Here is a 24,179-nt window from a genome sequence, read left to right as displayed (position 1 = left end):
ATGGGGATATCACAGTGTAAGGCATAGATCTGCTTAGCATTCAAATCTCAGTTAGGAGGGAGAGATGTGGGTCTCTGTCTGAGACAGGTGATGGCTGGAAGCTGGAAACCTTAAGTGAGTGCCCACAAAGGATTATGGAGGGGGAATATGAGTGCAGCTACCCTGAAACTGTGACACCATCAAGTTGTGCATCAAGCCAACATATGTAACTATATGATCTTATGTCTGTCACCCTCAGCTTATCTCCCACATCCTCCTAGAGTGTGTTACAGCTGTTTTAAATTGAATCACAGACTTTTTGGGGATAGGGACCTTGTCTTCCAATGTTTGGGCAGTGCCTATGGTATCCCAATCCTGATTGGAGCCTTTGGATGCTACCACAATACAAATAACCAGCAATAATAACAACCTAGTGAAACCATTCTGGATATTGTTCTGTGATCCAACCTGATTGCCTCCAACTGTTTTTAGAGTCTGCTATTTCTAGCTGCTAAGAGCTCTCAATATACATTACAGATAAATAGACTAGACCTGGAATTGTCACTCTGGGGCTATGGCAGTACTCTCAAGGCAGGAGGGAACAAATGAACCATTTTATTCAACTCAGCTTCATTTTGTCCCTTCAGGAGGTTCTAGATACTCTGATGGAAATTTATTCAGCCTCTGAATTAAATCCATGTCTCATACGACTGGTAAAAACTAGTAATAAGGAATGTCTATTATTGGTGGAATTTGTATTGCCTCCCTACCAGCAGCCTTGAAGCATGCAGTGATCTGGTCCTTACTCAAGAAATCCTCCTGTGACATTGATTTTCTTGCCAACTATTACATGACTGCTATTGGGAAAGAGCATGGAGAAGATGATCAATAGTAAGATGTTTCTAACAGTATCTGACACCTTCCTAATTTTTAGATATCAGTCAGTCTTCAAACCTTGACATGGCATGTGAAGGGCATCAGTCTCCATGCCTGACAATCTCCTCAGAGCAATGGGAAGATGTCAGGTATCCTTGCCAATATTCCTAGATCTTAGTGGCTTTGATGCCATAGACTATTAGATGCTGTTTATATGACTCTGGAATCTGGCAAGAGTTGAAGGAATTGTTTTAACATGTCTATTTCATCCTGTTGGAGAGTATCCCAGGGGTGGTGATCAGACCCCTCTCTTCTTTCCTGAGGGATGTCAGCAGGGAAGTGCCATAGGGTTCAGTCTTGCCAACATCAACCCTTTTCTTCAGTGTTTATATGCAGCCGTTGTGGTAGATATGGGATACATTGCTGCTCTCATGCTGATGGCATTCAGTCCTTTTCCCTGGACCCAGATGAAGTGGTCTCCACATTCTTCCAATATATAGCAGAGCTTGGGACCTAGGTGAAAGCCAGTTGTATTAAACTCAAATCAAATATAATAGAAGGGATGTTGATTGGCAAAAGGAATCATATTAAGGAATTGATGAAATCTATGATCACCTCATTTAAATAAAGCATCTATCGATATATTGACAAACTGGTTTGTAATCTTAGGGTCTTTCTATACTTATATCTGCTTCTGCATTACTCAATAGTAAGTATCCATAAATGCCTTTTCCATCTTCAATTGTCCAGAAGATACTGCCCTACAAGAAGCAGACATTATCATACTCATCCATGCTTTTCTTATCATGCTGTACTTATGACTTGCCATGACTCAGAATTGTAAGGTAATGGTCACGTATGCCTGCCCTCTAGTGAGGTGTACTGGTGAGAGCATATTACACTTGTATGCAACACTCTTCTCTGTCTGAATTTCATACAGAAATTGACTGTCAATGTGCTGGTTACCAGATGCAAAGCCCTAAATAACCTAATGCCAGCTAATTCAGAGACTATCCCCTGCCTCCAAACCACCAATCCTATATCCACTGGTAGGGTGCAGCATGAGGCAGCTGGCAAAAGGATGTTTTTGATAGCAGTGCTTTGCCTCTGGAATTTGTTCTCACGGAACCTTGCATCTAAGCCTGAATTTCACAACATTCAAACTTGGACAAAACAGCGTGTCTGACTGTTGGCTGTGGTGCCTCTAACTCATCCTGTTGTCAAGGTTTTCCTCACAGCATTCCCACTTTAGAGAACACTGATGGGGGAAAGTAGGGATATTTGTGCTCTGTATTGAGAAATGGTTTGCTAGTAATCTACATCAAGTAAAGTGTACACAGATACTCCAGTGATGTGTGCCTTGATAATAAAGAAAAAATTAATAATAATTGGCTTTGATGGGAATATGCCTGAGTAAAAGCTGAGTGAAAACCCCCAGATTTTGGTCATCAATAAGGAAAAGAGAATTTGAAACCGCTGTTAAGAAACTTAATTTGTTCTGAAGAAAAAATCTCAATGTCTAAAGATCATCTCCAGGACTACTATTAAGCATTATTATTAATAATAAATAATAATAACTCATGTAGCACTTTTAATTCTTAGATCTCAAAGCACTTTCTTGATATAATGGATTCAAGCAGTTATAATGGATAATATAAATAACAAACAAAAGGGCAATAGTCTCACTGGAAATTTTAAATAATATATTCAAATCACCACAATCTTAGGTGGAGTCCAAAATTAATTCTTCAGAGTTCGCTCAGGCATTTGTTATCTTATAGGAGGCTGGTGGTTGTAATGCAGTGGACTGAGATTTAAGCCACTGTAGGTGTGCAGCATAACAGGATGTTAACTGGGTTGCACGTGAACATGCATACAAAGAGCACAGTGAGTGTGTTAGGGGGTTTTATGGATGAAGGAACAATGTGCATTTAGCTTTGTAAATTGGTTTTTAACTTTACTTATGTGTGCAGCTGCTTCTATGCCCTAGAATATCCAAGAATTTATTAATTGAAAATCTTGGAACCCAAAATATAAGAGCAGAAACATACCACCAATACCAGAAGATCTAGGACCTAAAAAATCGGCATTCATAATTTTTGCACCCATAATTCAACCGCAGGCCAAGTCTTAGAATCATTTGTAACTGGTGCAGCCACTCTACTCAGATATTTACACCTACAATTTATTTTGTGGGCGTTGCATAAATTTTACCGGCACCACTGATCCTAAAAGGAAACTAGAGTTCAGCTCAGCTGAAAAATACCCTATGTACGCCTTTGCTGAACAACAACAAAGGGAGGATAAGATAACTGAGTACAAGTATTAGTAGGGTCTAAACTAAGCAGGGTGAAGGATTGTTTAAAGTAATCCAAGGGGTTATAAATCAAAATTACAGAAATCATATAAAGGTGAATTTAATCTGAATAGTATGAAAAGTTTTCAAACACTGGGGACTATTATAATGTGCAAGAATCTCTCTGGGGAATGGGAGGAAGTTTCATCATTTGAGTCATTTTAAGACTGGACTGAAGAAAACAGGAACGTACTTCGGGGAATAATTAAGAGTTCTTTTCAGTCTCCAATTCTTTCTATTTTTATTAAAATCAGGGGCAGGGAACCATGCAGCACAGCATACAGTGTTCCTTTCTATAGATCAAATGTAAAAAAAAAAAAAATCATGCTGCTGCATTAGAGACGATGGATACACTGAGAAACCAAGCTGAAAACCTGAACACTAGGTACACAATTTTCCAGACTGATTACTTATTTCCACTCATATGAGACACAGGATACAGAACTTGTCTATTGAAAGTCCTTGATTACTATAAATTGCTGCAGTGCCTCAGCCCGATTTAGCTGCTTCTCTTTAAAAAATTGTTGAGCTTTTGAACTACCAATATTAATCTGTATTTTCTTGTCTTCCTTGCAACAATTATTCAATCATTCTTCCTATGTTGAAGAATGTAAAATAAATTCATCTGTAGCCTGAAAAAACTATAGTCTCATGCTTGAACAGCTTGATCTTAGCCCTTTTATTACAGATAAAATTGTGTGTTCTTAAATAATCACCAGATAAAGGTTTCTTCCAGCAACTCTGCCTGTTGATGAAATAATTGATTTTACAATAAACTTCATAGCAGAATCTTTTTTGCATTTCATTATCAGGTAGAAATAAAGCCTAATAGTTAATACACTGGACTGGAAACTGGGTCTTTATTCACAGCTCTGCTGCTGACTCTGTGGCCCTGGGAAAAATGTACAATCTTGTGTCCCACTTTATCTATCTACAAAATGGGGGCCCATGCATGGCCCCTGTTTTGTCCAAACTCACTTAACTCCTCAAGAATATTTGAGGCTTAATTAGTTAACATGTTTCTGATGCTTTAAAATCCTCAAAGAAAATGTGCTGTATTATGTAGTGATACATAGTAGTTGTAGTGGTTGTTCTTTTTAGCTCTTCCTTTAGTCAAGAAGGTGATTTTGTGTGTGTGTACTTGGCACATTTAAAAAAAATTTCAATCAAAGAAATTCTTAGTTAAACGGAGGCACAGTGTAGGTAAATACAGGCTGTTACCCCCATCTTTACTTGGACATAATAAGAAAGATATCAAAAAGATTTCAGTATTTCAGGAATATCAAAATAGCTGGAATTCATAAGCCAGTAAAAAAAAAAAAAGCACTCAACTTAAGTGAAGTAAGCTCTCTTTATAAAGTAATTCAAATTGCACTTGCAATTCAGTCCTGGAATTACCCACTCAACCAAAGGTTGAAAAGATTTAAATGTCCTCTGACTACCAACAATACAATAATGTCTTACAATTGCACAACCACCCTATTGACTGGTGACACAAATACTGTGCTGTAATCTATAATTCTATAACTAACAGTAGCCAATTGTCTTTTTAAATGAATCTGTACATCATTTTTGAGTTTCTCTGGCTGAAAACTTATACAGACTCAAGTATATTTTTAGTCAGGATAAGATAACAACTGAGCTCTTCATTGAAACACTTCTAGAATGATTTTTATTGTGGTGTTTAACTTCAATTTTTAACCATGAAGAGGTGTGTTCAGAACAAAATCCCAGTACTTTTAGCCCATTGGGTATGATAAGAGTATCTCTCAAATAGGTGTCCCGATTTTATAGGGACAGTCCTGATATTTGGGGCTTTTTCTTATATAGTCTCCTATTACCCCCCAACCCTCTGTCCCGATTTTTCACACTTGCTGTCTGGTCACCCTACTCTCAAAGCACTGTAGTGTTTAAGGTACAGTTCCAGTCACAAGAGCTACTGTTTCATTTTCAAGGACTGTGTCCATGGAGGATTTAGTGCAGACTAAGGTGGTAGGATGAACTGGTTGGGGGAAATATAACTGTGGGATTGTAGTGTTTAGACAGTCTGTACCTTTTTATCTAATTTGGCAACAGTTCAAAGCAACATGAAAAAGTAAAATTAGTCTTACTTAAGCTTTTTTTAATGGGTATGTTATTTTCCCCATTTTTACTGCAAAGCAAATAATACTGTAGTGACAATGGGCAGAAAATCTGGTAATATTTAACTGTACTTTTAATACTATCAATGATCCTTTTTGAAACTTAGGTGTGATATTAATAACAACCTTACATTTTAGTAACTAATTTATAGCCTGAGCCAAAGTTAATGGGAGCCTTGCTATGGGCTTTGGATCAGGCCCTTTAAGATTAAATAAGATGCATTAAAGTACTAACATCAGTGCAATCTCTATGCAATAATAGAACATCATGACCAAAATCTATATACATTTAGGTAATAAACAGTGATTTGTGCAGATGCAGTTTCCATGGGGAAAAAAATATCCTTAGGAAATTATGGCTATGTCCTTGCCAGTATTTGACACGATATTCCTATAGGACTGATATTTGATAGCACAAAATCTGTATACTCTTCATCTCATAAATAAAAAATGCTTTAGCATTAGCAAAAGGATATGAAACATTCTAAAAAAACTATATAAAATAGTGTAGTTTTACATTTATTTCACTTCCTGCTTTCTCTTTTTTACAACGTTTATTAACTAGAAAGACCTCAGTGACATGTAAATTTCATTTTCTATGCCAAGCAGATTAAAATACATCTGTTTCAGGCATAATTCAGTAAAGAAATAATTTGAATAGTTCATTTTATTAGAAAAAGATTTATGTCGGCATTCAACTATGACAAGAGAGGGGATAGTGGCATGTGCACAATACTGGAAACAGATTTTTCATGAAAAGTATCTGTATTGAACAGAATTGTGCCAGAAATAATGTGGGCTGTCAATAAATATGTTAACCCACTAGGTTATAGACAACACCAGGGTTTTCATACTCAGACAGTCGTTACCTGCTTTGGTTAATGTGATTGGGTATTTGCATTAATAGTTGATATAATTAATTGACTAATCAATGTATTTGTTAATACATGTTAGGTATTAACATGAGTTCCAGATGATTAATTTCCTATCTATTTGTGACTAATGCGAAATCCATCTGTGGCGGGAGAATTTTGTATTTTATTGGGGAGCTGAGTTATACTGGCTGTGGGGGGAACTTGCTATTTACTTTCATTTTTGTTCATGTAATTTGTGGTTGGAGCATCTCTAAAGCTTTGGCTAGGCACCCTTCTATAGATGCACAATAAATACAGGTACATCGTGCTGGGTTATAGCATCGTGTGCCAGATTACTTTGCAGCAGTTATAACACACTGGGAAATGAAAGGCGATAAAGAGGCATGCATGACTGGGTAGTTTAGGAGAATGATAATGTAGCACAGAACCTTTCCCATATAGTCACAGGGGTGAAGGCAGTCTAGTTTTTAGTGACTGACAGTGATTGCCATTCAATGAGTATTTACTATCCTATGTGGGCTGAGCAGATGGTTTTCCTCCATTTTTAAGACAAGTAGTCACATTATCAACAAAGATAGCTATAGTTGGCACCAGAGCTTGGCTATTAATGGCATATATTGGGAATATTTTGATTTTTAAAGTGTCAAAACAGTGTGTACATTATTGCTATTATTAACAAATTATTCACTCATCCCTATGGACCTGATTCAGGAAAGCACTTAAAGCATATCAAAGTTAACACAAGTGTTTTCCTGAATAAGGCTGCTTTCCTGAACTGGGTTTGATAAGCTAAGGGAGAAAATTAAAGGAAATATTTGCTGAATAATTCATTTGAAAAAAAAATCATAAAATGTGATGAACTATTGTGTGATTATTACTGAACCAGCTGTATTAGCAGTCTAGCTGGAAGTTTCAGCAGACAGGCTAAAGATCTGGGCCCCAGTCCTGCCATCAGATCTGTACTAGCAAATCCAATTACAGGACTGGGGACTAAATGAGCATGAAAGCTAAACTAAGCTGCAGAGGTGGTCATAGTAAAATAAGGTTATGCCCCATTGGTGAAGTGTGGAGCCTGGTAGTGTGTCCCTGCTCTGTGATTCAGATAAAAACAAGCATATGAATTCTTAAAGTGTATTTGAGGGGTGAGGCCTTTTTCAATCCAAGCAGATGACAGCCAACCTGGTCATCTTGGCAGGTATTTAGTGCATAAGTTGTCCCAATATTTTTATATCAGTAATTTGAAGCTGGGCAATAACAATATATAGGTAGGGTTATAATTTTAAACTCCATTATAATCTAGCTCCTATATGATATCATCAAATTAGCCCTAGCAAAGAAGAAAAAGGCAACGCGTTTGGCAATAGCCTATGGCTGACTGAAGCTGATGTGATAAAGAGAAGTTAGTGTACTAATATACCAACATTTGTATACATTGTTTTTGACAGAATCTTGTAAACAATATATCGTTCAACTGATAATTATTTATATGCTCTTCCGCATGACAGAAATATTAAGAACACTCATATTTTAAAAGTGCAATAGAATCATATGAATCTCCATCCAACTATTATTATGGCCATGAAAAGAAAAACGGATCTACAGAGGAACCACCCCCTGCTTATGGAAATGACCTTTTTAAAGCATGTACAGAAATATAGCATATTCCTTTTTAAATACCTACCAGATAAAGGAATACATTTTCAATACATCAAAACATATATAGTAATGAATAGTTCTTCTTCACACAGCGCACAGTCAACTTGTGGAACTCCTTACCTGAGGAGGTTGTGAAGGCTAGGACTATAACAGCATTTAAAAGAGAACTGGATAAATTCATGGTGGTTAAGTCCATTAATGGCTATTAGCCAGGATGGGTAAGGAATGGTGCCCCTAGCCTCTGTTTGTCAGAGGATGGAGATGGATGGCAGGAGAGAGATCACTTGATCATTGCCTGTTGGTCCACTCCCTCTGGGGCACCTGGCATTGGCCACTGTTGGTAGACAGGATACTGGGCTAGATGGACCTTTGGTCTGACCCGGTATGGCTGTTCTTATGTTCTTAAAAATTAAACTGGTTTAAATATTGATATTTTCAGAGGTGAAGTATAAGGAGCTGTAAGTTACAGAGAAGTAATTGGATGTAAAAACATCTAAGTTGGTGTAATGTACATGCTGTGGAGCCAAGAGACAACAAAAATTTGGCCCAGTGAATCTAATCTCTCACTTATACCAGTTCATCCCTACAGAAGCCAATTGGTGAAGTAAATGAATGGTGTATTTGGCTCACGTAATACCCCTTAGACTCACCTCTGAATTTGGCCCCCAGAAGAATGTACTTCCTTGGCATCACACCTAAGAAAACAGTTCGTAAAACCATAAAGCCCTTTTAAATGAATATACTCTGTTACCCATCAAAGGAACCTGAATCTGTGTAAAGAATAATGTTAGTGCAACAAAATTATCTCCTAAATAGGTTTCTACCCCATTGCCATTTAAATGTTTACAAACCATTTCGTTTTTCCTATACAAAACATGTTTGTGTCTGTGTGTGCATATTCATATATATTTTTACTCATCTTTATACCCCAAATCATGGATTTTTATAGACTCAGGTTAATTTTATGCCAAATTGCTCATGCTTGGAATCAGTTAAATTACGCTTCTAAGACAAGAATATTCTTCTATTTTTTGCTTTATAAAATTGGAGTAATAAATGAGCCTCTGACCAGCTTTTCCTGTTTGCAGTATGTACTGTAACATTTGATTAAAGCCTTCATGAGAAGGACATTTGTGATAAGAAGACACATGTACTGCATATCTCAATTTAAGGGTCATTTCCTGGTTAAATAAACCAAATTAAACTGGCCGTAGCAAAGCAGCACATGGAAAGGCTTTTATATTAGGACAAAAGTCTGCACTGCTGTTCTCATGGACTTGATTATTGACTATTCATACCTCTGTAAGGATGTACAGTAAATGAGAAGTAGGGAAGATGACCACTTCATTCTGCTGAAGGAGGTTAGGACCCTTACCTCCATCTATTTTTCATGAACAAAATGAAGTGTGACTACCCCTGATTAACCCATTCCTGCATCAATCTCTTTTCAGCAAATAAAATAGCCTTAAATAAAATGGCTTGAAGAAACTCCCTGGCATTGCAGCCCCAATGGGAACTATATACCTAATGCAGTTTCTGTTATAGAGATAAATGAAATTCCTGGCAGTGGTGCTGGAACTAGGGGCACTGGGGGTGCTGCCACACCCCCTGGCTCAAAGTAGTAATAAACACCAAATACATGGATTCTGTGGTTTCCATCAGCACCCCGCACTGTAAAAATTGCTCCAGCACTCCTGCACATGGATGCTTGGGTTGAGTCCCAGTGAACTCCACATGGATTAGTTTGCAAGACAGGACCCTATGTGATAGTGTGTTCTAGACCTTACAGAATTTATGGACAGATTTGCTGGCTGTGTTTTCATCATCCGTCCTCACTATTAAATATCATTCAATTATTAAAGGCTGTAAAGCCACAGAGCCTAAAAGAATGATGAGATCTTGGGAGGATCTGAGGGTGAAATGGCATTTTTTTATTAGTATAAAGATTATTTAACTTTAGAGCTGTACTAATGATAATTTCTGTGACCAAAAATGTTCCCTTATGATTAATCAATTATGCAAACCATCACCATTTCAAGGCTAGTAAAGACTTATTTAATGGCATTTTTCATGCATCTCATGTCTTTAATATACTATTTTTCCCTTTACTCCGACAGAACAATCTGCTGTGGAGAGGAAGCACTGCACTCCATCATATAAAATCATTCCCCATATTGGGAAACAACTGTTTATTTATAATACATTTTCAAAATAGATTGTTTTAGAATAACTGATTATTGCCTGACAGTTGTCTTATTTCCCAGCAGTTTTTATTATTCTCCCACTGGAATATTTTAGCATAAAAATATTCCAACATTAATGGTAGCAGAAACCAAGAATAACAGGTCCACTGCATTTCCCTCTCTCTCTCTCTCTCTCTCTCTCTCTCTCTCTCCTTTTTACTGCCCCAGGAATGTTCCCATCTCAGCTTGGAGCTACCAAATGTCTATAGATGGAAGGAAAGTAATTCATTCAGTCCCTTAACTAATTCACTTCTGGGTATCTTCTGGGCAGAGACTGGCAATAATCCCAAATTGCATGTTTTATGATGTGGGCTTTTGTGTCCCTTATGAAATGAGCTGAGACATTCAAACTCATTTTAGTTAGCAGTTCAGGCCAGACTGTAACACTGTCCAGAGACTTGAGGTCAATGCATTTTGTGCTATATTGTAAAGTGTCTGACAAGAGCTAGTTTACTGAAAAAAAGGATTCATAAAGAAAGGAACTTCTTAAGACAATGACTGAGAATTTGATTCACATTTTATGGCTGGGTTTCGTGTATCCTGGAAGAAAGAGGTGCTTATTTAAAACAAACACCAATTACACTAACAAAATAGATTAATTTATGATGAGTACAAGTCATACAGAGATTTGGGGCAGATTGAAAGAAAGCAGCTTTCACAGTTTCATTGCTTAAGTTTAGCTAATGCACAAAGATCCCATTTATGGAAATAACAATGCTTAGGTCATTAGTGGCACTGCAAGTGAGTGACTCTTCCTGTCTCTTTTTCCGCCTCATAATCTGTATTATGTGGTATTGAGACAATTGCCATAGTAAACCGCCTCTAGGGTGACCAGATGTCCCAATTTTATGGGGACAGTCCCGATATTTGTGGCTTTTCCTTATATAGGCGCCTATTATTCCCCCACACCCCCGTTCCAATTTTTCACACTTGCTATCTGGTGACCCTAACTACATCCTATGCCAAAAAGTGAAAAAAATGGTTGTAATATTTCACCAGAATTAAATAAATGATTAATATCAACGATAGCATGTACCATTGCAATTCTAAATATCACTTCCTCCTCTATGTAATATGTAATGCAACCTTAATGAAGCTTGTATATTTAAAACTAAACATTATCTACTCTAAATTACCCCACAAAAACCCCACAAATGCTTTAGTAAAAATATAAATGTCTGAAGAGTAAACTTGCAGTGCATGTACTCTGTCCATGATAAAATGGATTAAAATAAAGAAAAAGCATGATAAAGAAAATTCTCCTACATGGCTGACTCAAGATCCCCATCTAGTGGCTAAGAGAGGATTATCAGATTCTTTTCAAAACTAACCTTTCTTATAAAAAATGTAAGATTTCACACACACACACACACACACACACACGCTTTTGGGATCTCCTCACTTTTCTGTCATCTAAATATGAGCAAAATTTACCTCCTGGGCACTGCCAGTTTTCCTCTCCTATGATCCTTATCTGCCATCTTTACTGTTGCTGTATTCCCACTGCAGCTGGAAGGGAGGAACAAAAACCCTGTACCTGAAGTAGCCATCTTATTCCAGGATCAACGGGTGAGGAATGTTCTCACATGTAGCGGGGCACCATAGAGATTTAATACCCCCCCGCCCCTCCCACACACACACAGCCGAAAAACACCGAGCCAGGCATTCACTCCAAATTCAAACCAAACCTTTCGTGGTTCTAAAAAGTTTGCTTGCCTTTTGTGTGTGTGAACATCTGTGCTCACCAGACGCACCCTTCTGTACTTCCTGATTTTAGCTGAAAGTAGAGGTTGAGATTTTCTAGTCAATGCAATAGGAGCAAACTTAGGTCAATACTGAGTGGTCTTAAAAATCCTGCCCACAAATAACAAAATCCATTGAGAGGGCTATTTTGATAATATTTCTTACAGGTCTACTGTTCTGAGATTTTCCTCCCAATTTCTAGACTAAAGCAGTTTGGAGAACACGAACCTCTTCATATCTTGGAGCTTTTCCATTACAATTTCTTCTGCAACCCTTAACACAAACAGGGATAAATGGTCAGTGCACTTACAACATTGATTTCTGTTTCAGTGATATTTCTGATATCCCTGTAATATTTCCTATACTTAAAATGGGGAATAGTACTAAACTCCTAGTATTTCTATAAATGAATCAACTTTAAGCATACATGTTGTAACCAAGCATTTTACAGCCATGCTGAGCTCAGCTATTCGCGTTTTTGAAAATTTAACAATTGGGTGATGGAGACTGGCATCATGGGTTGATCAGAGTTGGGAGTTGACATCTCAGTAGTGAATGACAGATGACAGGTAGGGTGGGGATAGGCAGTGAAGAACCTTGAAAGTAAAGATGAGCACCTGTTTGATGTGTCGGAGAAGGGAGAACCAGCGGAGGGATGCAAAGAGAGGGTGTTGTGATTGTAAAAGTGTCTCTTTTTTACTACAAATGTGTCTACATTTATTGTATATCAACTAAAGCTTAAGCTTACTTCCTTACTGAATGTGGCCAATGCATTTTACATAAGTGGACGGGAGCCTTCTCTAAAGTGTGCCGTCTCAAGAGGACAAAAACACTACAGTGGTAGACACTAGTTTTGGCCTAACATATTAACAACACTAATCCTCCCGCAAAACAAAAATAACCTTTTCTTTTAAAGGTTAAACAGAAAATTTAAAAAACCCATAATACAGAGTATTCTATAAAGATCTCCAAAATAACCTTTTATGAAGCAACATTTAACATTTTTAAAACAAAATAAAGGCAGGCCCACTTGTGCTGTGCCAGGGTAAATTCAATGCACTGTACTTCCTTGAAATCAGCAATCCTTAGATTTTTTTGACTACATTTACATCAGCTGGTGGTACATATTATTTTCATATTAAACATAACTGGTGGGATAATGGCACCTTGATGAAGAACAGGAGAGTTAACAGAGTCTTCACATTCTTCATTATCTGTTAAATTCTAGTTATATGATCAATCTCTCACCTGATCAGTGTGCCTTTTCCCATGCTATTCATAATAAGGCCTGTTATATTATTGCTTCTAATGTTTTTAGGCCTTTTATCCAAATTCCTTTTTCACTTCAAACTAGTCCAGGAATTCCAGCTTCTACACACTTTGTTTTGTTCCAAGGAGATGTAAATTGTGGTTTTTTTTTTTTTCTTTTCTCATATGGTTACCCAAGTCAGGACTTATAGCTTCCAGTCCAGTACATAAACATCTTCCCATTAGTAGTTCAACAGGCATACATTTTGTAGAACTATGTGGTGTTGTTTGATAAGATAGCAGGAAAGAAGCTATTTTCTGATTTAAAGATAGTGTATCTCTCCTGACAGTTTCCATGGCAGTTTTAAAAGTTCTAAAAACATTTGGTTTCCCATTAGAACTCAGATGGTAGGGCACAGATAAAACATGTCAAATATTATCAACCTGAAAAAGTTCTTCAGTTCTTGTGATGTAAACTGGGGCCCATTATATCAGATATAAATTAATCAGGTAAACCATGAATCACAAAAGTGAAGCATGATCTTTAATGGTTCTGGTTGTATTAATGAAGGACATAGAAATAAATTCTGGTCATTTTGATTGTTCATCTACCACTATTAGAACGTTTTAAACAAGAAAGGGCTGGCAAAATCAATATGAGCTCATTTCCATGAGTGTGATGGTCAAATATAGGGATTTGTTGTTGAGGGGCAAGCTTTTGGTTGTGGAAACTGATGAGGTTCATAATTATGAATGTATTCTTTAATATCTGTCTATATTTGGCCACCAAGCATGCTGTCTATATTAGGCTTTCATACAAACCATATCTGGTGTGTTTTCAATGAAGTTCTTTACAATCTAATGACAAAGCTATCTGTGGAATTGGGAACTCATCTACCACTGAAAGTGGATTAGTGAGTGGCTTTGATGACTAGTATATCTCTTCATGATATATAGTTCACTCTTTCATGGGCATTCTAGCAGTATTTAATAGCAGGTTGGTAGGCCATCATTTGGATTGCCACTTCTGGTGTCCCAGGGCAGATAAAACTGCAATATTTTTTTGCAAGTCCTCAGTCTGTGGCATAGAGCGCCGTCCCTCCCAACCACCTTTTTGTGACCTTGGCACCACTGAACTGATGAACTCTTCCTGTTTGCTTTTTGTCCCCCAGGGTAGAACTTATCTCATCTCCTGCTGTGGACAATTAGAATCTTAGAATTTTCATTAAATTTAAACCAGAGACTGTTTATCCAGGAAAGAGGGAGAAGATACCAATAAAGCTGGGGGGAGGGATAGCTCAGTGGTTTGAGCATTGGCCTCCTAAACCCGGGGTTGTGAGTTCAGTCCTTGAGGGGGCCACTTAGGGATCTGGGGCAAAATCAGTACTTGGTCCTGCTACTGAAGGCAGAGGGCTGGACTCAATGACCTTTCAGGATCCCTTTCAGTTCTAGGAGATGGGATATCTCCATTAATTTATTTTTTTTATTTAGCTAATAAACAAAATAAAAAGAAACTCCATTATCATCATTGTAAAGACAATGCAGAGCCTTCCTTGAAGAGTCTAAACATCTTTGTGAAATAATGGTAGCAGTAACCTTTGATGGCAGAGCCATAACTAGGTATTTTTGCGCATGAGGCAAGAATATAAAATTGCGCCCTCTCCCAGAGCCGACTCTTCAGCTGCAATTCGGCGGCGGGTCCCTCAGTCCCTCTCGGAGGGAAGGGCCTGCCGCCAAATTGCTGCCGAAGAATGAATGAAGGGGCGGTGGTAGAGCCTGTGATTTTGGGGGATCAACTCATGATTTTTGACTGCTTGGGCTGGTAATGTTGCTTCCAAGATAGTCTTTGGTTCCAGTATAGTTCCAATCCAGAGAGGGACTCACAGGTTAAGAGAGGAGGGAGGTGCTGGATATCAGCAGTGGCCACTAGGGATCAGCATGTGTCCTGAGAATGCTGGGAGTTCAGGTTTGCAGGATCAGGGGTGGCAGGTTTGTAGAAGTTTTGGTGGTGCCCAGAACCCCCTCCACCTCCGCCCAAGGTTCTGGGAGGAAGTTTGGGTGAGGGAGGAAGTCTGGGGTGCAGGCCTAGGCTGGGGCAGAGGATTGGGGTGCAGGATCTGGGAGGGAGTTTGGGGATGGGAGGGGTGCAAGGGTGAGGACTGTGGGTTGTGGCTGCAGATGAGGGGCTTGGAGAGTGGGAGGGGCTCAGGGTGAGAGTTGGGGTGAGGGCTCTGTCTGGAGCTGGGAATGGGAGGTTTGGGGTGTGGGAGGGACTCAGGGCTGGGGCAGAGGGTCAGGGTGTGGGGGGATGAGGGCTCTGGCTGGGACTGGGGATAAGGTGTTTGGGGTGCTGGAGGGGCTCAGGGCTCGGGCAGAGGGTTGAGGGTGCAGTGGGTGGGTGGGGAAAACTCTGACTGGGGGTGTGGGCTCTGGGGTGGGGCAGAGCTGGGGATGAGTTTGGGGTGCAGGCAGGCTGCTCCGGGACAGGGGCCGGAGAGGAGGACTCCCCGCCAGCCCTTTCCCTGTCGGCAGCAGCAAGCTCTGGGGGAGGAGCGCCCCTTTCCCGCCCCCCCCCCATCAGCACTCTCACCCCCACCACTGTCACTACATGTGCTCCTAGGGCCCCTCTCACGTCCAGGAATCTCCCTCGCCTCCCCCGTGGTGGGTGCCGGAGGGGGTGCTGTGTGCGCCTCCTCCCCTGCTGTTGCCCCTGCCTGGAGCCTCACTGGGGGTGAGGGATGGGGCTGCCTCCTTGCGCAGCATGGGGCAGGAGCAGTGACTGCGGGCTGCGGGGGGAAGGGAGGGGCTGTGCTGGTGGAGGGTCCCGCTGGAAAAGGGAAGGGTCTGAGGTGAAAGGGCAGGCTCAGAGTCAGTCTGCCCTGGCAGTGGAGATGGGGGGCACTAGGACAGTTGCTGCAGGGAGGCAGCATGGAGCTGCTCCACTCCGGGTCCGGGAAGGGGGTGGGGGAAGCAAGTCAGGGCCGGGGGACACTCGGGGGCGTTGTGGGGGGGCGGCAAGTGGGGAGGTGGGTAGGGAGATCACCCGGGTTATAAATATCTCTGTGCCAGCGGCTTTTTTTTTTCCTTCACCACTTTCTGCGCCCCTTGGCTTTGTGCGCCCAAGGCAAGTGCCTCACTCGCCTCGCCCTTGTTACAGCATTGTTTGATGGTTACGGCTCTCTCCCCTCTACCATGGGTACCTGTGAGGTTGCCTAGAAAAGAAGCTGCTTTGCTTCTTCTCCCAAAACATCTGTCTCATCTGCTTCCAAGAAGAAGCTGTGCAATACTATCTCTGTTCTCCCAAGGAAGTCCGGGAGGAAAGCAACTTTCAACCCTGCCTGGGTTAGCCCTGCTGGTGGAGGTTGCTGAGAGCTGCCTTGTTTACTCCTAACTTGACACAAAATCATAGAAATGTAGGACTGGAAGGGACTTTGATAGGTCATTTAGTCCGATTTCCTGCATTGAGGCCAAACTAAGTATTATCTAGAATATCCCTGACAGGTATTTGTCTAACCGGTTCTTAAAAACCTCCCATGATGGGGATTCCACAATCTTCCTAGGTAATTTTTTCCAGGGCTTAACTACCTTACAGTTAGGAAGGTCTTCCTAATATCTAACCAAAATCTCCCTTGCTGCAATTTAAGCCCATTACTTCTTGTCCTGTCCTTAGCTGTTAAGGAGAACAATTTATCACCCTCCTCTTTATAACAACCTTTTACGTACTTGAAGACTGTTGTCATGTCCCTCATCAATCTTCTCTTCTCCAGACTACACAAACCCAGTTTTTTCAATCTTTCCTTGTAGGTCATGTTTTCTAGCCCTTTAATCATTTTTGTTGCTCTTTTCTGAAATTTCTCCATTTTGTCCACCTCTGCAATGAAGTGTGGTGCCCAGAACTGGACACAATACTCTAGTTGAGGCCTTGTCAGTGCTGAGTAGAGTGGAAGAATTACTTCGCATGTGTTGCTTACAACACTCCTGCTACTACGTCCCAGAATGTTCTTTTTTTTTTTTTTTTTGGCGCAATAGTATTACACTGTTGACCTGTATTTAGTTTGTGATCCACTGTCATCCCCAGATCCTTTTCTGCAGTACTCCTCCCTAGACAGTCATTTCCCATTTTGTATTTGTGCAATTCGTTTATTCTTTCCTAAATGTAGTCCTTTGCATTTATCCATATTGAATTTCATTCCATTTATTTCAGACCCTTTTTCTGGTTTGTTAAGATCATTTTGAATTCTAATCCTTGCCTCCAAAGTGCTTGCATCCCCTCCCATCTTCATATCATATGCAAACTTTATAAGTGTACTCTCTATGCCATTATCCAAATAATTTTATGAAGATATTGAACAGAACCAGACCCAGTACAGATCCCTCTGGGACCCCACTTGATACACCCTTCTAGCTTGACTGTGAACAGTTGATAACTACTTTCTGCATACAGTTTTCCAACCTGTTGTGCACCCATCTTAAAATAGATTTTCCTAGGCTATATTTCCTATAGTTTGCTTATGAGAAGGTCATGTAAGAAAGTATCAAAAGCCTTACTGAAGTAGAGTTATATCACATGTATTACTTCCTGCCATCCGCAAGGCTTGTTACTCTGTCAAAGAAAGATATTAGGTTGGTTCTGTTGTAGGAGCAGCAGTGATCTGTATAACCTGTATGTTCAAAAGGTCTGTTACACTTCCCCCCAACTTTTGTCTCCTCTCCCTCTTGGAATACCTGTGAAGTGGCTTTTCCCCTCCTCCTCCCTCCTGGAATACTTGTGGAATGAATGGGCTGCTTGAGCAGCTGGAAGATCAGAAGATCTCCCAGGTAGACAAGGTGTCTGGGACTCTGATTAGGCAGCGATCACATGCCCAATGCATGGACACTGCCCAAGGTGGAGTGTGACCAACCAGACATGGCCAAGTCATGTCTAGTTGCAGGCCATGAGGAGCAGGTCCTTAAAAGGGGCCATGTACTTGGCAGTGCACTCACAAGATTGTACCTCCCGTGAAGGCCCTTCTCCCAGACCCCGTGGCCAGTGGTTCGCCGCATTGCATTTCATCGTGTCTCAGGAAGACTTACCTTCATCGCACCGTCCATCGCAGCACTGTGGGACACTTACTTTGAAGGATCCTGACATCTCCAGTGCCTTGCCTGCCCTAGGAGCATGAGTATGCCAGTGTGAGTGTGACACCCCCCACCCTTCTTTTGAGCTTAGCTATCAGTATAATAAACGTGCCGCTTTCTGCCAAACTCTGGTGGGTCATTAGTCCTCCCTAAGCTTACTAGCTGGCCCAATTTTGGTTAACGTGTTCAACCTGATTTGTTTTTGACAAATCCATGTTGACTATTATTTATTACCTTATTTTCTTCTTGGTGCTTTACAAATTGATTGTTTGATTATTTGCTCCACTACCTTTTCAGTTCTGAAGTTAAGCTGAGTGGTGTATAATTCCCTAAGTTGTCCTTATTCCCCTTTTTTATAGATAGGTGTTATATTTTCCCTTTTCTAGGCATCTGGGATCTCTTTGTCCTACTCCATGAATTCTCAAAGATAGTCACTAATGACTCAGAGATCTCTTCAGCTAGTTATTTAAGTATTCTAGGATGTATTTGGTCAGGTCCTGCCATCTTGAAGACATCTAATTTATTCTTAACTTGTTCTTTCCCTATTTAAGTCTCATATCCTACCCATTTACACTGCTCACTATGTTAGTCATCCAATAATTGCTAACCTTTTTAGAGAAAACTGAAATAAAAAAGTGTCAGAGGGGTAGCCGTGTTAGTCTGGATCTGTAAAAAAAGCAACGAAGAGTCCTGTGGCACCTTATAGACTAACAGACGTATTGGAGCATAAGCTTTCATGGGTGAATACCCACTTCGTTGGTTGCCTTTCAAATTTTGTCACAACATACTTGGGTTGTTTTATAGGTTGTTTTATATATCTATCTAATCTATCTATCTATCTATATATGTATAGAGAGAGAGAGAGAGAGAAAATTAGAACCCACGCATGGAGTATATATATATATATTCTTCATAATTTGATCTACTTTCCACTTTTTGTATGACTCCTTTTTTGAGTTTCAGGTCATTGAAGATGTCCTGGTTAAGCTGGGGTGCTATCTTACCCTACTTCCTATCTTTCCTATGCATTGGCATAGGTTGCTCTTGTATCCCTAATAACATCTCTTTCGAAAAAGCTGCCAACTCTCCTGAATTCTTTTTAACTTTACATTTACTTTCCACAGGATCTTACCTGCCAATTCTCTGAGTTTGTTAAAGTCTGCCTTTCTGAAGTCCATTGTCTTTATTTTGCTGTCACTTTACATAACTAAGACCTCATTTCTCAGTGGACATGATTGGGAAGGTGAATGGAAGATTAAGTTGTAAATAAAGACATAACAAGCATTAGGCCAGAGTCAATATAGCTAAGATAAGAAAGAACACTCTCACACTAGGGACAATGGACAAGATGAACCTGGACTGTAGAGATCAAGTTATACCTGGACAGAGCATGCTGTACAGGGATTGGTTCCTGAAAAATAACAAGCCAATCATGAAGTGCCTGATGCACAGTATAGACAGGAATGCAGGTGCTAATAAAGATTTATATAAGGAAAAGTTTTGCTGTGTAACTTTGGATTAGTGATGTACCCTGCATCAGCCTCCTGCGTTTGTGCTTGGCCAACTTGGGCATAGGGTTGCTGTATGCCATATAAAGGACCTGAGACAAATTCCAGAGTCCAACTAAGCTTTTAGGAACTGAATGGAAGAGGGTCTCAGGGGAGCCCAACATAGTGCTGCTGTGACTCTGGTTCCATTAATCTGGAACAGATAACGTATCATTTATTATATGTAGAGCTTTGCTGTCAAGGATCACAACTGAGCTGCTTTGCAATGGCATTGGAAGGGTTCAAATTTGAGGATGTTTCCACTAGAGGAGTGGGTTAAATCTAGAGGAGGTCCCCACTCCCCAAGAAAATATTAGGGTGAGACTGAGCCCAGATGGAAAAGGTACTCTAACAGATAGTGCAGGATAGAAAATATCAAAAGGGAAATGTGATGGGTGACTGAGGGTCACCTAATGGTTAGGATATGAAGACTCTACCCGACCCACCTCATATGTTTCCCTTGCCCGTCACAGCCTGTAGCATACGGCATTTAGATGGATGTCAACCTGACTCTCCAGTCAGGTCACTGATGAGCTGTATACCTCTCCAGGGTAACAGGCCCAAGGAATATATCAGGACCCTTGCACTCTCAAAGGGGTGGGAAGAGCAGGATCTTCAGTCTGTTTAGTGAGCCCTATGGGTGTTCAGTTCCAGCCATAGAGTTTGTAAAGTCTTTACCCTCTCTGAGTTTCCCCAAGGGGGAGTCTGGGAGAAAAGATTTTCGCACCCTTCAGAAGAAGGTTGTAGGCAGGGGACTCTGGGCCATCCCACTCCACTGGGCTCTGGCCTAGGGCCCTGTGGGAAGAAACAATGTCTGGTATCCAGGAGTGCCTTATGGCTGCCTCCGTGGGCCACTTCCTACCACTCACTATCTCACCAGAGTCTTATACTTTGACACAGTGGCAAGAAAAAGGAGAATAACTGAATCTTCAGCCCCTCTGGGTTCTGCAGGCAGGCTCTTTTTCCCTGGGAAAGGTTTCTGTGGCATCCTCCTTCAGGAGCTCTCAGGGTAGGTCTCTCTCCCTGCCCTGTCAAGCCCATCTGAGCGTTCTGGCTCCCTTTTAAGTTCCACCTCTAGGTGGAGTATGCTCTGCAGGTGGGGATGGGTGAAACCACCTGGGCCCAGAGTTGCTCCTTAACCCCTTCAGTTCTGGTGTGTGTTTTATACACCTCATCACAAGGAAACAGAAAACTGTGTTATTACAAGACTTAATATTGGAAATTGGAGCTTTGAATAAGCAGGTAAAGGACTTGATGATCCAGATCCACAAATTAGAAAAGGAAAAAAATGGGCTGGAGGCACAACAAGAGATATACAAAATATATGCAGTACAATCCAACACGGTGTGTTTTGGAAATAAGTGAAAGCTATAAAGAAATTAGGGAGCAATGAAACCAGCTTGTAGAGCAAGTGACAAACCTATAAGACCACTTGTGGAAATGCCAGCATGATGGGAGGCATGGTCTCAGAGGATGTCCTCCAGTTGGTATCACAACTATGAGATGTAGCTGTGCAGGGTGGCCTACGCAAGTTCCTACATCCCTTCCTGATTATGATAATACTAAAACAAGTTGCCTGGGCCTCAATTAAAAAATGGGGATTGAGGCCTGTCCCAGGATCGCATTGTAGTTATAAAACAAGGAGTCTGGTGGCACCTTAAAGACTAACAGATTTATTTGGGCATAAGCTTTCATGGGTAAAAACCTCACTTCTTCGGATGCATAGAGTGAAAGTTACAGATGCAGGCATTATATACTGACACATGGAGAGCAGGGAGGGAATGTGTCAGTATATAATGCCTGCATCTATAACTTGGGGCTGGCAGCCCGAGCCCTGCCCCCATCAGTGGGGGAGCCGGCAGCCCGAACCCCAGCGCTCCGCATGGGGGGTGGCAGCCTGAGCCCTGCCCCCGTCAGCAGGGGAGCCGGCAGCCCGAAGTCCAGTGCTCCCCACGCAGGACTGGCAGCCTGAGCCCGAGGAAGAGTGGGGCCGGGCAGTTGGGGCATCCATCACACTGAGGAAATTTAAACTTAAATCCCTGAAAATATTCATTTTTAGGAGGGGGTTCATGAGATTTCACAATTTAGTGAAAGGGGTTCGCGGCTATTAAAGTTTGGGAACCACTGATCTAGACTATCCCTGACAGGTGTTTGTCCAACCTACTCTTAAAAATCCCCAGTGATGGAGATTCCACAACTTCCCTAGGCAATTTATTCCAGTGCTTAACCACTCTGACAGTTAGGCCGTTTTTCCTAATGTCCAACCTAAACTGCCCTTTCTGCAATTTAAGCCCTATCCTCAGAGGTTAAGAAGAACAATTTTTCTCCCTTCTCCTTGTAACAACCTTTTATGTACTTTAAAACTGTTATCATGTCCCCTCTCAGTCTTCTCTTCTCCAGACTAAACAAACCCAATTTTTTCAATCTTCCCTTATAGGTCATGTTTTCTAGACCTTTAATCATTTTTGTTGCTCTTCTCTGGACTTTCTCCAATTTGTCCACATCTTTCCTGAAATGTGGCGCCCAGAACTGGACCCAATTCTCCAGTTGAGGCCTAATCAGCGTGGAGTAGAGCGGAAGAATTACTTCTCGTGCCTTGCTTACAACACTCCTGCTAATACATCCCAGAATGATGTTTGCTTTTTTTGCAACAGTGTTACACTGTTAACTCCTATTTAGATTGTTATCCACTATGAGCCCCAGATCCCTTTCCTCAGTACTCCTTTATAGGAAATCATTTCCCATTTTGTATGTGCGCAACTGATTGTTCCTTCCTAAGTGGAGTACTTCATATTTGTCCTTATTGAATTTCATCCTATTTACTTCAGACCATTTATCCAAATTGTCAAGATCATTTTGAATTTTAATCCTATATTCCTAAACACTTGCAACCCCTCCCACCTTGGTGTTGCCAAAAACTTTATAAGTGTACTCTCTATGCCATTATCTAAATCATTGATGAAGATATTGAAGAAAACCAGACCCAGAACTGATCCCTGTGGGACCCCATTTGATATGCCCTTCCAGCTTGACTGTGAACCACTGATAACTACTCTCTCAGAACTGTTTTCCAACAAGTTATGCCCCCACCTTAAAGTAGCTCCATCTAGGCTGCATTTCCTTAGTTTGTTTAATCAGAAGGTCATGAAAGACTGTATCAAAAGCCTTACTAAAGTCAACAAATATCACAAGGTTTGTTTCCCTGTCAAAGAAAGCTACTAGGTTGGTTTGACCTGATTTGTTCTTGAAAAATCCATGCTGACTGTTAGTTATCAGCTTATTATCTACATATCTACATTCTACTGTTTTACCTGATCCTGATGACATGGAGGATTTGTCAGCAAGTTTCAAGAACTGATGGGGTCACATAAGACAACAGTCTCAGTTGCAGAAGCCAAGATTTTTAGATTGGAAATTTAGCCCCAGAGGCATGGGATTCCAGGGGAAAGGATGAGGATTTGGAGGGTATGGAAGAGATCAGGAAAATGGGAGACAATGGGTACCATTTTGGCATCTCAAGAAAGGAGGAGGAATTGGAAGAGGTAAAGAGATTCTGGGCTCTAAAAAGAGGGTCAGTCCAGTTAGGAAGCTCACTGGTGGCTCCTTATAGGGCTGGCAGACCTCTGTGCTGCAGCTGTCCTTCTTAGTGCTCCTTTCTCAAGTCAGAGGGGGATGCCTCACAGTAAAAACCACAATAGCAGGATGGAACAGGACATGTTCCTACAGTAGAACCTCAGAGTTACGACACCTTGGGAATGGAGGTTGTTCGACACTCTGAGCAAGCCATTATGGGATGCTCCTCAGGGTGGACTGCTCAGAGTGGGGGCTCACAGTTCTGCAGTGGCTGCCGAGTGAGTGGGGTGGGGACAGGCAGCTGGTTCTAGCCCCTCGGCTGCAAGGGTGATGAGTGAGGCCCCCTGGGGCACCGGAGTACCAGTGGGCTTGTGGCCCTTTAAAACTAAGCTGCTCCTCCAGAGTGCAGCGTGCAGGCAGGAGCTTGGGCTCTGGCTCCAGCAGCTTACATTCCAGGCCAGGTTTCAGTACCAGCTCAGAAAGTTTCTTTCCTGGGGCTCTGAGCTTGCAAGCTTGTCCTCCTCCCAACCAGGAGGGAGGGAGAGAGGAAAACAGCGTTCACCACCTCCTACCTGTAAGTGGCTGCCCTGCAGCATGGCGGGTAGGGAGTAGGATGGGAACAGGCAGCCCAGATGTGCCTACCTTTGAGATGCAATACAGGTACAGTACAGTATTTGCTTTTGTTTGGGTTTTTTTTGGTCTCAGCTGCTGCCTGATTGGTTACTTCTGGTTTCACATGGTGTCTAGTTGATTGGTCAGTCCATAACTTTGGTGTTCATATCTTTGGGGTTCCACTGTATATAATGGGACAGCAATAATCATGA

This window comes from Trachemys scripta, chromosome 2 (assembly GCF_013100865.1).
Source record: "Trachemys scripta elegans isolate TJP31775 chromosome 2, CAS_Tse_1.0, whole genome shotgun sequence".
Taxonomy (NCBI): domain Eukaryota; kingdom Metazoa; phylum Chordata; order Testudines; family Emydidae; genus Trachemys; species Trachemys scripta.
The sequence above is the reverse complement of the archived record's forward strand: the minus strand, read 5'-3'. Positions refer to the sequence as shown.